This window comes from Oncorhynchus nerka, linkage group LG13 (assembly GCF_034236695.1).
Source record: "Oncorhynchus nerka isolate Pitt River linkage group LG13, Oner_Uvic_2.0, whole genome shotgun sequence".
NCBI classification, from domain to species: Eukaryota; Metazoa; Chordata; class Actinopteri; order Salmoniformes; family Salmonidae; genus Oncorhynchus; species Oncorhynchus nerka.
The window spans coordinates 75853369-75870400 of NC_088408.1; the positions used below are offsets into that span (position 1 = coordinate 75853369).

General features: G+C 43.2%; 1 protein-coding gene across 1 annotated transcript in view; it reads right to left on the minus strand.

Annotated features, from left to right (window-relative positions):
• LOC115117954 (SET-binding protein-like) overlaps positions 1–5374 on the minus strand; it is a 155630-nt gene extending 150256 nt beyond the window's left edge. The window contains exon 1 of the mRNA XM_065026705.1: positions 4670–5374. The gene's annotated coding sequence lies outside the window, so the exon portion shown is untranslated. The remainder of the gene's footprint in view (positions 1–4669) is intronic.
• Positions 5375–17032: the final 11658 nt, after the last annotated feature.

Consider the following 17032-nt stretch of genomic DNA (forward strand, 5'->3'; position numbering starts at 1 on the left):
CCTCCCTCCCTCCTTCTCTATCCTCTCTCTACCCCCTCCCCCATCTTGCTGCCTCCCTCCCTCCCTCCCTCTCCTCTCTCTACCCCCTCCCCCATCTTGCTGCCTCCCTCCCTCTCTATCCTCTCTCTACCCCCTCCCCCATCTTGCTGCCTCCCTCCCTCTCTATCCTCTCTCTACCCCCTCCCCCATCTTGCCGCCTCCCTCCCTCTCTATCCTCTCTCTACCTCCCCTCCCCCATCTTGCTGCCTCCCTCCCTCTCTATCCTCTCTCTACATCCCCTCCCCCATCTTGCTGCCTCCCTCTCTCTCTCTCTCTCTCTCCAGTCTTGGCTGGGGTCCACTGTTACCCAGAGGAGAGGGAACACAGGGGACATCTGGCCACACTCCTCTGTTTCACATCACTTCAGATGGAGAAGAAACAAGCAGAGAAAGCCAGTGTAGCCGATTAGGTCTCACTTTACAATAAGTGTCCTTAATACCTATGCACTGGCAGGTACAGTCGATGGGTCTGCTTTTGGCTCAGGTCTCAAACCAGAATTACTATCACAGCTGGACCAACCTTAACAATTTTCACATTTGAGAGAGAGTACCCATGAACTCTTAAAGGGTGCCCTGTCACAGGTCTAGGTTCCCCTATGATTCCAACACTGGCCCTAACAGTTAGCCTGCCTACATCGTGGGCTTTGAATTTGCTCCAGGAATCCAAACTGAATCCAAATGGTGAGAGCCTCTGTTAGTACGCTACTGTAGTCCGCCATCCAGTATGGTTCCAGTTGCCATGACAACAAGAAGCCCCACACCACACATCAGATACATCGCCTTCAAAAAGTATTCACACCCCTCGATTTTCCACATTTTGCTGTGTTACAGCCTGAATTTTTAATTGATCAAACTTAGATTTTGTCACTGGCCTACACACAATACCCCACAATGTCAAAGAGGAATCATGTCTTTCTAAAATGTTGCCAATTAATATAAACTGAAAAGCTGAAATGTCTTGAGTCAATGAGTATTTAACCTAGGGATACACCGATAAAAATTTTGCCCGATACCGATATCCAATATTTTCCTTGCCAAAAAAACCCAACACCGATACCATAACCAATATAAAAATATTAGCGGCCTTAAGCATTCTAGTACAGCTAAAAAAGTTTGAAACACACACACAGACCAAAAAGTTGTTTTGTTGGCATTTATGTACACTACCGTTCAAAAGTTTGGGGTCACTTAGAAATGTCCTTGTTTTTGAAAGAAAAGCACATTTTTTGTCCATTAAAATAACATCAAATTGATCAGAAATACAGTGGGGCAAAAAAAGTATTTAGTCAGCCACCAATTGTGCAAGTTCTCCCACTTAAAAAGATGAGAGGCCTGTAATTTTCATCATAGGTACACCTCAACTATGACAGACAAAATTAGGGGGGAAAATCCAGAAAATCATATTGTAGGATTTGTTATTAATTTATTTGCAAATTATGGTGGAAAATAAGTATTTGGTCACCTACAAACAAGCAAGATTTCTGGCTCTCACAGACCTGTAACTTCTTCTTTAAGAGGCTCCTCTGTCCTCCACTCGTTACCTGTATTAATGGCACCTGTTTGAACTTGTATCAGTATAAAAGACACCTGTCCACAACCTCAAACAGTCACACTCCAAACTCCACTATGGCCAAGACCAAAGAGCTGTCAAAGGACACCAGAAACAAAATTGTAGACCTGCACCAGGCTGGGAAGACTGAATCTGCAATAGGTAAGCAACTTGGTTTGAAGAAATCAACTGTGGGAGCAATTATTAGGAAATGGAAGACATACAAGACCACTGATAATCTCCCTCGATCTGGGGCTCCAAGCAAGATCTCACCCCGTGGGGTCAAAATGATCACAAGAACGGTGAGCAAAAATCCCAGAACCACACGGGGGGACCTAGTGAATGACCTGCAGAGAGCTGGGACCAAAGTAACAAAGCCTACCATCAGTAACACACTACGCCGCCAGGGACTCAAATCCTGCAGTGCCAGACGTGTCCTCCTACTTAAGCCAGTACATGTCCAGGCCCGTCTGAAGTTTGCTAGAGAGCATTTGGATGATCCAGAAGAAGATTGGGAGAATGTCATATGGTCAGATGAAAGCAAAATATAACTTTTTGGTAAAAACTCAACTCGTCGTGTTTGGAGGACAAAGAATGCATCCAAAGAACACCATACCTACTGTGAAGCATGGGGGTGGAAACATCATGCTTTGGGGCTGTTTTTCTGCAAAGGGACCAGGACGACTGATCCGTGTAAAGGAAAGAATGAATGGGGCCATGTATCGTGAGATTTTGAGTGAAAACCTCCCATCAGCAAGGGCATTGAAGATGAAACGTGGCTGGGTCTTTCAGCATGACAATGATCCCAAACACACCGCCCGGGCAACGAAGGAGTGGCCTAGCCAGTCTCCAGATCTCAACCCCATAGAAAATCTTTGGAGGGATTTGAAAGTCCGTGTTGCCCAGCAACAGCCCCAAAACATCACTGCTCTAGAGGAGATCTGCATGGAGGAATGGGCCAAAATACCAGCAACAGTGTGTGAAAAAGAAGGAAGCCTGAGCAGAATAAAAATATTCCAAAACATGCACCCTGTTTGCGACAAGGCACAAAAGTAGGATATAAAAGAAGCTAAATGGCGCTAAGCACAAGCAAAATCGTAGAGGAAAACCTAGTTTCAGTGTGCTTTCCACCAGACACTGGGAGTTGAATTCACCTTTCAGCAGGACAATAACCTAAAACACAAGGACAAATCTACGCTACAGTTGCTTACCAAGAAGACAGTGAATGTTCCTGAGTGGCCGAGTTACAGTTTTGACTTAAATCTAATTGAAAATCCATGGCAAGACCTGAAAATGATTGTCTTGCAAAGACCAACAACCAAATAATAACGGGCAAATGTTGCACAATCCAGGTGTTTAAAGCTCTTTGAGACTTACCCAGAAAGACTCACCTCTGCAATCGCTGCCAAAGGTGTTCCTACAAAGTATTGACTCAGGGTTGTGAATATTTATGTAAATTAGACATTTCTGTATTCCATTTTTAATAAATAAGCAAAATAAAAATCGAAAAACATGTTTTCACTTTGTCATTATGAGGTATTGTGTGTGAGAAAAATCTACTTAATCAATTTTGAACTCAGGCTCTAACACACAAAAAAAGTGGAATACATCAATGGGTAGGAATACTTTCAGAAGACACTGCATATAATTACAGCCTACACATACCCTGGTTCAAACCTGCCTGGTCTAATTCCCCTAATGGGTCACACTTTAAATGAGCCTACTACCAGAGCATACAAGTTAACACTGTATTATATAAAACACACAGTGAAATAGTCCAGGGGCAAGAGGTTGATGGGTTTAGCCTGTAACTGGTTTCTTGAAGTAAGCTCAAAGCATTCCTGCCCTGACCCTGACACTAAAGTGGAGTGCTCTATTTGACAGTCCTCTTTCAGCTGCTATGGTAACAGTGTACAATACCTTTGGGTACTCTGAAAAACTCCAGTTAGTAACTACCTAGCTGGTACCAAATGGTAAAAAGTGGTGCTTGTTTCAGTGAATCGCAAAGACACTGGAAAGTAATTTGCTATGAAATTACTGCTTTGCGCTTATATCTAGCCAATTAAAGAGTGGACTGTTACTCCATCCTGAGATTAGATCATGGCCATTTGTGACAGATTGGTGATGCAGTAATCTGCTTGCTTTGGCTTTCTCTCACATACCAGCAGGGTCTCACATACCCTAGGGGAGGCTGGAAGTGTCCTTATAGGCTACAACATCATGGGACCTTCTCTGAAGGTTTAGACCTCTTGGTGTAATGGGTTGTTTTATATACTCTCAGAGTATGACAGAAATATGACATATTTACAGTGATTTCATCAATCTACAGTTGCCTTTAGGATGTGTGTATAACCCTTCACACCACCACCCACACTGGGACCATGAATAGTCTTACACTACAACTCCTAGAACATCTCAGAGGTCTGGACTCCTTTAATGGCACAGGACACAATGCACTTGGCAAATGGTTACTGGTTCAAGACCTGGCCTAGACCAGTGGTCAGAAGGTTATATCTATGCCTTCCACCTGCTCCACAACACAGACACAGAAACACACACACACACAAACACACACAGTAGTACCATAGTTACAACCAGTCACCAATCCATGCCCCTCTCCTTGGTGCTGTTGACCAACCAAGATTGTGATATGCAGCTGCTAAAACAATCCAGTCGGCAATGAAGGAAACATATTTGCTAAAAATGTGCTTGTAGGCTATGATCCAAGTGTAAGTACTAGTAGGCTACTCTACCTAATCGTGGTAACAGCTATTGCTAGACAGAGATTCCTCCAATGCTTTTCTGGAAGTGTGTAATCCTGTATGGGAGAACATCTACCTACTAGGCTACAGAGAAACATTGTAGCAGGTAGTTTAGTTACATGTTTGAAACATTATACAGTCAAAACAAGCTACACATTAAACGTTTATTTGGATGTGTCCACTTTTTTAAACTACAGTCAACCACAAATAAATATAAATAGGCCTTACATATAATCATGTTCAATTCACATTTAGACTACAAGTAAATGTAAGAATTCAAGGTGGTAAGAAATTATAGTGAACTAGGCTAGCCTACTTACCCATGTCCAATGTTTTCGAACACACGAGTCTGTCGTGTAAATATGTTATCAAGATAATTTAAAATCCATGTAGTCACATGTACAGAACCTGCCGTATGCACTGACAGCGTCCTGGATAGCTGTCAAATGGTGCAATAATATTTTTATAGAAAAACCCGAGGAAAATGGCGTCAACACAACAGTGCGCTGAAAACAGCCCCCCCTCCCCCTAAAAAATAATTATAGCCGATCTAATAATCAAATGAACATGTTCACAAAAATAGAAGATTTCCGTTTTCTGTGAAATATAGCGCGTGATGCTAATAGGCTAAACATTGCATGCGGGTAAACTACGCACATTCACAGGTCCACTGCAGAGATACCCTCGCCGTATCAGTGGCTGGTCAGTCGGCCAGCAGCATAGTGCTGCTTCCCTCTCAAATCCGTGACTCGGGGGGAGGATCGGAGCAAACCGTTTTACTGCAGTGAAAATAAACTAGCAGATTGTATCCGAGTAGCCTCCAAACCCACATCCAACGGTAACGTCACTGGAGAGATCGTGGTTACATGCGTAAAAATGGTAGACGTGTTGTTGAGCGGAAGACTGGTGTTTTCGATCGTTTCCCCTCCCCGGTTGGCGGTGGGTCGAAATTAGGGGGTGTTCTATTCGCTCGCTCTAGATCGGTGTGTGTTGCGACCCGTTGCCGTGACTGATAATGATCTCAGAGAGACAGGACTATAGATGCAGCTCGCGCTCTGATAGAGGAGAAGAGCGCAGTGTCGCCTCCACCCGGTAGCGGGTGGTAGACTAGCCTAGGCTACTACAGAAACACAGGACATATCCCTCCCAGTTCGTTTGAACCAGTTTCATAACAGGACAGGAGATCACTGGTCAGTTCCAGGGGAGTTTCCTTTATTCACAAAACCAACCTTCACTATCTAATGTATGTGATGTCCTACCATGTCAGATGTTTATACATGTTATGTCAATTGGTGTCACACACTGTATAGGCTACACAGTTGTTTTAATGAGCCAGTCATATCATTATTCTGATGGCATCCTCCTCTTTCAGAATTGGGGCAACATCAAACTGGATTTATTTGATCATGCATAAACACTGCATTGTGTGTCTGTGTTATGTTTAATGCATAAACAACAGTATGTGTATCCTGTGCTTCTAGGAGGACAATATATTGACTGAGAAAACATGAACAATGACGCAGACAGAAAGGAGGTTAGCCACATGCACTGCAGAATAACTGGACAATGCGTTTGCATATTGGTGTGTGTTTTTGCTGCCATGATAGCATCCCAACCAGTGCTGATATTTCCATAAACATACATTTATGCTGCATTAATTATTATTGCTGTTTCTCTTTTCTGGCAGTTTTAAGCTATAGGGACAGTTACTCACTCTTATGTTCTAACATCTTGACATAGTGAGATGCAGTAAAGTGGGATGCTCTCTGTGTACAGTTATTCAATGCAAAACACATCCTGCAAGTTGGCTCTGACCTATGGAAAACATCCTCTAACATTAACATGCAAATGACAAATGACCTTTTCCTCCCTCGCTCAGTGTCACTATATCTCAAACTAAATGTGTAAATCTCACCCTTGTCTGACAAACTGACTGTTTGTGTTTGTGTTTGTGCATTCACTCCCTCTATAAATGTTTTATTGGCAGCATTGTCATAACGATGCTAAAGCAGAACTGTTTATGGTCCAGCACCAGCTAATTTCTCTGGTTATGGGTGTGGGGCCAGTATTATAGCGCGTTTGTGTGTAAGGATACAGACAGGCCTCTGAGAATAAGAGGTCAACAGCTGCTCCCCAGACAACCAATCAATGCACATTGTATGATTCTTACATACACACAGCAGAACACACACACACACACACACACACACACACACACACACACACACACACACACACACACACACACACACACACACACACACAGAGAGTAGTTTTTGGATGTGTTACCATGGATACCAGATACCGGCATATCTAAGGGGAGCCGTTTCCAGCTTAAACTGTACATACTGAATTACTATTGGCTAGGTAGAGACAGAGAAGATTGAGGCTTTTTCATTCATTTACGTATGTTTACATCTAAGTGGTGCATAGTCATGTTTGTTTCAAGTGTTACCATTGTATTTCCTGAACATGATATACTTTTACATAGCTTGAATGTGTGTTTTATTGGTTATTGTGAACCAGTTGGACTATAGATTTCTGTTTGGGTGGCAGGAAGCCTAGTGGTTAGAGCATTGGACCAGTAACCGAAAGGTTGCTAGATCGAATCACCGAGCTGACAAGGAAAAAACCTGTTGTTCTGTCCCTGAACAAAGCAGTTAACCCACTGTTCCTAGGCTGTCATTGTAAATAAGAATTTGTTCTTCGTTGCCTTGCCTAGTTAAATAAAGGTAAACAATTTTTTTAATGTAAAGATGTATCTACAGTACTTGTCATTGTCAGACTGACTAGTGAGAGGCGCTGAAATTCTGCTTCCTCACTCACTACTGACACTCTGAGGATAAATCACTACACACACACACACACACACACACACACACACACACACACACTATGGACTCCACAAATGATTGATTAACAGAGCCAAGGACTGCGTGTGTGTGTGTGTGTGTGTGTGTGTGTGTGTGTGTGTGTGTGTGTGTGTGTGTGTGTGTGTGTGTGTGTGTGTGTGTGTGTGTGTGTGTGTGTGCGCGCATCTCCCTCCCCTGTCTCTCCATTCTCTAGAGTATAACATGGAAGTAAATGTCTGTATCCTCAGGCCAGATCTGTAGGAGATGAAAGTGAATCTTATTCTAAACCACTTTACCAAACGCTTCAGCTTTTATGTGGAAACAGCAAACGTTCCTCTGTGGTTGCAGAGAGAGAGAGAGGGAGAGAGAAAGAGAGGAAGAGAGAAAGAGAGGAAGGGGGGAGAGAGTAAGGATCAAGGCACCATCTGATTTCACCAAGCCCATTTCATATTTCCCATTCATTCATTTGGGATTGAGCTATTGCTTCATGTGGTTTATAGGACATGGATTCATCTCAACATTAGAAGACTTTAATGAGCTGGCCACTTCATGCAACTGTTTCAGATTTGTGTTCAATAAATACAAAGATACAATGGCATACTAGAAACCGTTAGAGCTAATTGTATCTCTTACTGGCAGTGTTTCAAGGGCTGTGTCAGTACATGTATGCATGTGTGTGTGTGTTCTGGGGCTGGAGTGCGAAGCAACACGTTTATTTATCAAAGTGACAGGAAGTAGGTGTTGTTCTGAGAGGATGTTCTGAGACCACATCCTGCTGCATGCTGAGAGAACAACTTGTGCCGGGACGCCACAGTCTACCTTAACTGTACAGAGGTGGCAAAAGGGTGTGTATGTGTGTGTGTATAATGTGGTCAGAGCATTCGGCCAAAAACTTAGCACCTGCAGATTTACCATGTTCTTCACACCACCACTCATAGCAGTAGACTCTCTACTTCAAAGAATAGCAGAAACATAACATCTTTGGTCAAAAACCTCAACATCTTTAGAAGATACAACTCAGGTGTCTGGGGTGATTTATTCCACCTGTGGTTTAACCAGTGGTTAGAGCGTTGGGCCAGAAACTAAAAGGTTGCTAGATCAAATCCCTGAGCTAACAAGGTAAAAATCTGTCGTTCTGCTCCTCAACAAGGCAGTTAACCCACTGTTCTTAGGCTGTCATTGTAAATAAGCATTTGTTCTTAATTTTCATTTTGTTATATCTGGAGTACTTCTCCTGTCTTATCCGGTGTCCTGTGTGAATTTAAGTATGCTCTCTAATTCTCTCTTTCTTTCTCTCTCTCGGAGGACCTGAGCCCTAGGACCATGACTCAGGACTACCTGGCATGATGACTCCTTGCTCTCCCCAGTCCACCTGGCCGTGCTGCTGCTCCAGTTTCAACTGTTCTGCCTGTGATTATTATTATTTGACCATGCTGGTCATTTATGAACATTTGAACATCTTGGCCATGTTCTGTTATAATCTCCACCCGGCACAGCCAGAAGAGGACTGGCCACCCCTCATAGCCTGCTTCCTCTCTAGATTTCTTCCTAGGTTTTGGCCTTTCTAGGGAGTTTTTCCTAGCCACCGTGCTTCTACACCTGCATTGCTTGCTGTTTGGGGTTTTAGGCTGGGTTTCTGTACAGCACTTTGAGATATCAGCTGATGTACGAAGGGCTATATAAATACATTTGATTTTAATTGATTTGCCTAGTTAAATAAAGGTAAAATAAATATTCTTCATCTGTGAAATAAACTGGATGTGGTTTATGATGTTTAACTGTCAGAGAGGTTTGTTTACTCACAATCAGGGTTGGGCCAGGTCAGTGAAGGGTCAAACCGAGAACAAACCTGTAGTAGAGAACTGAGTCGACACTCATTTCTCTCGCAATTTCTAGCTGCTACTAGTCAGGGGAACGTTGAGGTGATTAAATGAATTTCCTCTTTCTTCCACCTCCCCATTCTCTAAAGGTGATTTATTAACTTGTGTTCACACATCAAAACTAGAACTAAACTCCCACACACACAGAAATCACCTACCTCGCCACATTCACAGCTGTAGAATATCAGGAAGCTATCGGGTCGTGTGGGGTGTGAAGGTTCTCTGAACTTATAATTCAGATATTACTCAGTGTAATTATAATTGACAGTTATATCTGGGGTTCAGATGAATATCTGTAGTTATGATTACAATTTGTGTAATTGTAAGTTTGTGTATACATACTAGGCTACAGTAGGCCCACCACTGCTAACCGTTGCTTGGATCAAATCAAATCAAATTTTATTTGTCACATACACATGGTTAGCAGATGTTAATGTGAGTGTAGCGAAATGCTTGTGCTTCTATTTCCAACAATGCAGTAATAACCAACAAGTAATCTAACTAACAATTCCAAAACTACTGTCTTATACACACAAGTGTAGGGGGATAAAGAATATGTACATAAAGATATATGAATGAGTGATGGTACAGAGCGGCATAGGCAAGATACAGTAGATGGTATCGAGTACAGTATATACATATGAGATGAGTATGTAAACAAAGTGGCATAGTTAAAGTGGCTAGTGATACATGTATTACATAAAGATGCAGTAGATGATATAGAGTACAGTATATACATATACATATGAGATGAATAATGTAGGGTATGTAAACATTATATTAGGTAGCATTGTTTAAAGTGGCTAGTGAAATATTTTACATAATTTCCCATCAATTCCCATTATTAAAGTGGCTGGAGTTGAGTCAGTGTGTTGGCAGCAGCCACTCAATGTTAGTGGTGGCTGTTTAACAGTCTGATGGCCTTGAGATAGAAGCTGTTTTTCAGTCTCTCGGTCCCAGCTTTGATGCACCTGTACCGACCTCGCCTTCTGGATGATAGCGGGGTGAACAGGCAGTGGCTCGGGTGGTTGTTGTCCTTGATGATCTTTATGGCCTTCCTGTAACATCGGGTGGTGTAGGTGTCCTGGAGGGCAGGTAGTTTGCCCCCGGGTGATGCGTTGTGCAGACCTCACTACCCTCTGGAGAGCCTTACGGTTGTGGGCGGAGCAGTTGCCGTACCAGGCGGTGATATAGCCCGCCAGGATGCTCTCGATTGTGCATCTGTAGAAGTTTGTGAGTGCTTTTGGTGACAAGCCGAATTTCTTCAGCCTCCTGACAGCATCTTCACGATGCTGTCTGTGTGGGTGGACCAATTCAGTTTGTCTGTGATGTGTATGCCGAGGAACTTAAAACTTGCTACCCTCTCCACTACTGTTCCATCGATGTGGATAGGGGGGTGTTCCCTCTGCTGTTTCCTGAAGTCCACAATCATCTCCTTAGTTTTGTTGACGTTGAGTGTGAGGTTATTTTCCTGACACCACACTCCGAGGGCCCTCACCTCCTCCCTGTAGGCCGTCTCGTTGTTGTTGGTAATCAAGCCTACCACTGTTGTGTCGTCCGCAAACTTGATGATTTAGTTGGAGGCGTGTGTGGCCACGCTGTCGTGGGTGAACAGGGAGTACAGGAGAGGGCTCAGAACGCACCCTTGTGGGGCCCCAGTGTTCAGGATCAGCAGGGTGGAGATGTTGTTGCCTACCCTCACCACCTGGGGGCGGCCCGTCAGGAAGTCCAGTACCCAGTTGCACAGGGCGGGGTCGAGACCCAGCTTGATGACGAGCTTGGAGGGTACCATGGTGTTAAATGCCGAGCTGTAGTCGATGAACAGCATTCTCACATAGGTATTCCTCTTGTCCAGATGGGTTAGGGCAGTGTGCAGTGTGGTTGAGATTGCATCGTCTGTGGACCTATTTGGGCGGTAAGCAAATTGGAGTGGGTCTAGGGTGTCAGGTAGGGTGGAGGTGATATGGTCCTTGACTAGTCTCTCAAAGCACTTCATGATGACGGAAGTGAGTGCTACGGGGCGGTAGTCGTTTAGCTCAGTTACCTTAGCTTTCTTAGGAACAATGGTGGTGTTATATCTGAAGTGGGTAAACCATGTAGTTACAATAATCAATCCTGAACAGGATGCCACAGTATGGTTATTGTAATGTTTGAGTGTGCGACAGGTGTAGTGTCACAGTTGTAAGTCGCTCTGGATAAGAGCGTCTGCTAAATGACTTAAATGTAAATGTAAATGTTGTCCCCCTCACTCTGATGACAGGCTGTCAGAGGGAGTTATTATTGTGGTACCATGTGCTTGTGTTTCAGTCAGAGTCACACACACACACACGCACGCACATGCCCACACAAACACACACGTCTCAATATCACACACAAACACACACACTAACAGTCTGACATGACAACCACACTAATGGCCGCAGTGCATAACAGGTTCATACAGAGAAAATATAAACATGATGATAATACCGTTTTTTACAATCACTTTGGCACTAATTTCCGAACCTTGATGTCATTTTTCAAAACTCTAGACACAAAACTCACAACCAAAACTCTAACACTTTTTCCAATTGCTTGGATACAATACACATAAAGCTAAGATCATTTGTTCGTTGAACTAAAATCACCTGTTCAAAATGACACAACTTAACATCAAAGTATTACCATTTCAAAATACAATTCACACATTACATCTGAGATGACTGTCTATTCATTTCATTACAATGATCTAACTATCAATTGATACAACTGCTCAAAATGATAAGTAACTGTTGTGTTACTCTTAATGCATAGTTTTAAGTAAACTGACAAACAATATTCCATGTTTAGATCATGAAAGTTTCAGGATAACGAGATCTATTGACACCAATTACCGTGGAACATGAACCAATTGGACTACATTATCTATGGCTGTAATATTTCATCATCATTCTTTATCAGACACTGTTTCTATGGTACCATGTACCACTTTTCCAGACCATGTTTTCAGATTTGACATTACTGTACACTCACCGGCCACTTTATTAGGTACTTTTATCTAGTACTTTTGCCTCCACAACAGCCTGAATTATTCACGGTGTTGTACGTTAAGAGATGCCCTTCTGCACACCACTGTTTTAAACGTTTGTGGCCTTTCTGTTAGCTTGAATGAGTCTGGACATTCTCTTCTGACCTCTCTCATTAACAAGGTGGTTTTTGCCCACAGAACTGCCGCTCACTGAATGTGTTTTGTTTATCGCACTATTCTCTGTAAACTGTAGAGACTGTAGTGCATAAAAATGCCAGGAAGGCAGCTGTTTCTGAGATGCTGGAATCACCATGTGTGGCATCAACAATCATACCACGGTCAAAGTTGCTTAGATTACGCATCTTGCCCGTTCTAATGTTTGGTCGAACAACATCTAAAGCTCTATACTCTATATACTCTATATATTGAGTTGCAGGCAGCCACATGATTCGCTGTTCGAATGTAATCGTCTTTGATGAGCTAAATCAGGTCTGTAGAGCTGATAGCATGACCTATGTCATTGTGTGGGATAATGTCAGGTTCCACCATGCTCAAATGGTGCAAGCATGTTTTCAGGCCCATCCACAATTGACCACCCTGTGCTTACCCCCAAATTTTTCTCCACATGGAGGTGGAAGGTAGGCGCCCTCACGAACAAGCCACCCTTCTCCAGGCCATGGATGACGCATGCAATGACATCACGGCAGACCAGTGTCAGGCCTGGATTCGCCCGAAGATTCTTCCCTAGATGTTTGGCTAATGAAAACATTCATTGTGATGTGGATGAGAACCTGTGGCCAAATCCACAAAACAGGGTTGATGGAAATATAGAAGTAGTAATTAATCTTTCGTTTTTGCTTTTTACAGTAAGCCAGGTGAGGAACACTGCAGTGATGTTTTACAGTAAGCCAGGTGAGGAACACTGCAGTGATGTTTTACACTAAGCCAGGTGAGGAACAGTGCAGTGATGTTTTACAGTAAGCCAGGTGAGGAACACTGCAGTGATGTTTTACAGTAAGCCAGGTGAGGAACACTGCAGTGATGTTTTACACTAAGCCAGGTGAGGAACACTGCAGTGATGTTATACAATAAGCCAGGTGAGGAACACTGCAGTGATGTTGTACAGTAAGCCAGGTGAGGAACAATTTTTTAAAATTTTACTAGGCATGTCAGTTAAGAACAAATTCTTATTTTCAATGACAGCCTAGGAACAGTGGTTTAACTGCCTGTTCAGGGGCAGAACGACAGATTTGTACCTTGTCAGCTCAGGGATGTGAACTTGCAACCTTCCGGTTACTAGTCCAACACTCTAACCACTAGGCTACCCTGCCGCCCTGCAGTGATGTTATACAGTAAGCCAGGTGAGGAACACTGCAGTGATGTTTTACACTAAGCCAGGTGAGGAACACTGCAGTGATGTTATACAGTAAGCCAGGTGAGGAACACTGCAGTGATGTTTTACAGTAAGCCAGGTGAGGAACACTGCAGTGATGTTTTACAGTAAGCCAGGTGAGGAACACTGCAGTGATGTTTTACAGTAAGCCAGGTGAGGAACACTCCAGTGATGTTTTACAGTAAGCCAGGTGAGGAACACTGCAGTGATGTTTTACAGTAAGCCAGGTGAGGAACACTGCAGTGATGTTTTACAGTAAGCCAGGTGAGGAACACTGCAGTGATGTTTTACACTAAGCCAGGTGAGGAACACTGCAGTGATGTTATACAATAAGCCAGGTGAGGAACACTGCAGTGATGTTGTACAGTAAGCCAGGTGAGGAACACTGCAGTGATGTTATACAGTAAGCCAGGTGAGTAACACTGCAGTGATGTTTTACACTAAGCCAGGTGAGGAACAATTTTTTAAAATTTTACTAGGCATGTCAGTTAAGAACAAATTCTTATTTTCCATGACAGCCTAGGAACAGTGGTTTAACTGCCTGTTCAGGTGCAGAACGACAGATTTGTACCTTGTCAGCTCAGGGATGTGAACTTGCAACCTTCCGGTTACTAGTCCAACACTCTAACCACTAGGCTACCCTGCCGCCCTGCAGTGATGTTATACAGTAAGCCAGGTGAGGAACACTGCAGTGATGTTTTACACTAAGCCAGGTGAGGAACACTGCAGTGATGTTATACAGTAAGCCAGGTGAGGAACACTGCAGTGATGTTTTACAGTAAGCCAGGTGAGGAACACTGCAGTGATGTTTTACAGTAAGCCAGGTGAGGAACACTGCAGTGATGTTTTACAGTAAGCCAGGTGAGGAACACTCCAGTGATGTTTTACAGTAAGCCAGGTGAGGAACACTGCAGTGATGTTTTACAGTAAGCCAGGTGAGGAACACTGCAGTGATGTTTTACAGTAAGCCAGGTGAGGAACACTCCAGTGATGTTTTACAGTAAGCCAGGTGAGGAACACTGCAGTGATGTTTTACAGTAAGCCAGGTGAGGAACACTCCAGTGATGTTTTACAGTAAGCCAGGTGAGGAACACTGCAGTGATGTTTTACAGTAAGCCATGTGAGGAACACTGCAGTGATGTTTTACACTAAGCCAGGTGAGGAACACTGCAGTGATGTTTTACAGTAAGCCAGGTGAGGAACACTCCAGTGATGTTTTACAGTAAGCCAGGTGAGGAACACTGCAGTGATGTTTTACAGTAAGCCAGGTGAGGAACACTGCAGTGATGTTTTACAGTAAGCCAGGTGAGGAACACTCCAGTGATGTTTTACAGTAAGCCAGGTGAGGAACACTGCAGTGATGTTTTACAGTAAGCCATGTGAGGAACACTGCAGTGATGTTTTACACTAAGCCAGGTGAGGAACACTGCAGTGATGTTTTACACTAAGCCAGGTGAGGAACACTGCAGTGATGTTATACAGTAAGCCAGGTGAGGAACACTGCAGTGATGTTTTACAGTAAGCCAGGTGAAGAACACTGCAGTGATATTTTACAGTAAGCCAGGTGAGGAACACTGCAGTGATGTTTTACAGTAAGCCACGTGAGGAACACAGCAGTGATGTTTTACAGTAAGCCAGGTGAGGAACACTGCAGTGATGTTTTACAGTAAGCCACGTGAGGAACACAGCAGTGATGTTTTACAGTAAGCCAGGTGAGGAACACTGCAGTGATGTTTTACAGTAAGCCACGTGAGGAACACAGCAGTGATGTTTTACAGTAAGCCAGGTGAGGAACACAGCAGTGATGTTTTACAGTAAGCCAGGTGAGGAACACTGCAGTGATGTTTTACAGTAAGCCACGTGAGGAACACAGCAGTGATGTTTTACAGTAAGCCAGGTGAGGAACACTGCAGTTGACCTTTAACTGTTTTTTCTTTTTTTGTAGCTAATTATTTTTGCTTTGATTCAAAGAAACTTATGTTGTGATTTTATTGTATTTCATCAATAAATTTTATATTTTGTTCAATGATTCCACTGTGTCTGTAGTATTCTCTCTACTAGTTCTTTTACAGTGATGTATTTACGTGTAGTAGCATAATGAAACATGTATCACATATTTTGTACTACAATATTTAATGATTGTATGAACAACTACACAGTGAAACTATCGGTATCTTGTGTGTGGGTGATCTAAATGAATGTTCCTGTGGTATTTCATGATACATTAGTTATTTGACCCAATGATTCTGCAAGTGCAAGGTTTCTTTAAAGATATGAATGCACAATGTAATGTTTTGAACATTGGACAGCCTGTGTTACAAGTGATGACCGTTTTGAGTTTTGTGTCTAGAGTTTTGAAAAAGGACCACAAGGGTCTGAAATTAGTGCCAAAGTGATTGTTAAAAACTGCAATGTTATAGCAGTAAACACCGAGGGGGATGGGTGAATTATATCCTCTATTTGACGGACACAGCAGGGAGTCCAGACTGAGACTACTGAGACACATTCATGTCTTTGTTTTAGTGAAGCCAGCATTTGCTGTTGTTATTTATTCCTGTCTGTGTTGTCATTGTTGGTATTTACCTCTCAGACATTATCTGTCTCATTAGGCCAGGAAAATGGCTGCTCTAGTCCCAGACAGAGAGTGTGTGTGTGTGTGTGTGTGTGTGTGTGTGTGTGTGTGTGTGTGTGTGTGTGTGTGTGTGTGTGTGTGTGTGTGTGTGTGTGTGTGTGTGTGTGTCTATATATGCGTGCGTCTGTCTGATGGACTAAAAGATGTCTTTGTACTCTGTTTTTACTTTTCTTCTAAGAAGTGGACTAAATAAACACACACCTCCCTCATCTTATACAGCGATGGAAAGCCATTGTGTATGAAAAATATGGCTAGGTTTGTAGAAGGACCATTAAAAATAGGGGAAAACGTAGGTGCTGGTATTAAGCCGGTAGTAACCACTACAGAATGTCCGTCCAGAACAATGAGGGGTCAGAATGTACAGGTAAGGGGGTTTAATTGACAAGAAGGAGTCACACACACACATACACACACACACACACACACACAAACTTTTACAGATGCACAATCGAGAGCATCCTGTCGGGCTGTCTCACCACCTGGTACGGCAAATGCTCCGCCCACAACCGTAAGGCTCTCCAGAGGGTAGTGAGGTCTGGACAACGCATCACCGGGGGCAAACTACCTGCCCTCCAGGACACCTACACCACCCAATGTCACAGGAAGGTCATAAAGATCATCAAGGACAACAACCACCCGAGCCACTGCCTGTTCACCCTGCCATCATTCAGAAGGAGAGGTCAGTACAGGTGCATCAAAGCAGGGACCTAGAGATTGAAAAACAGCTTCTATCTCAAGGCCAGCAGACTGTTAAACAGCCACCACTAACATTGAGTGGCTGCTGCCAACATACTGACTCAACGCCAACCACTTTAATAATGGAAAAAATGATGTAAAAATGTATCACTAGCCACTTTAAACAATGCCACTTTACTCATACCCTACATTACTCATCTCATATGTATATACTGTACTCTAT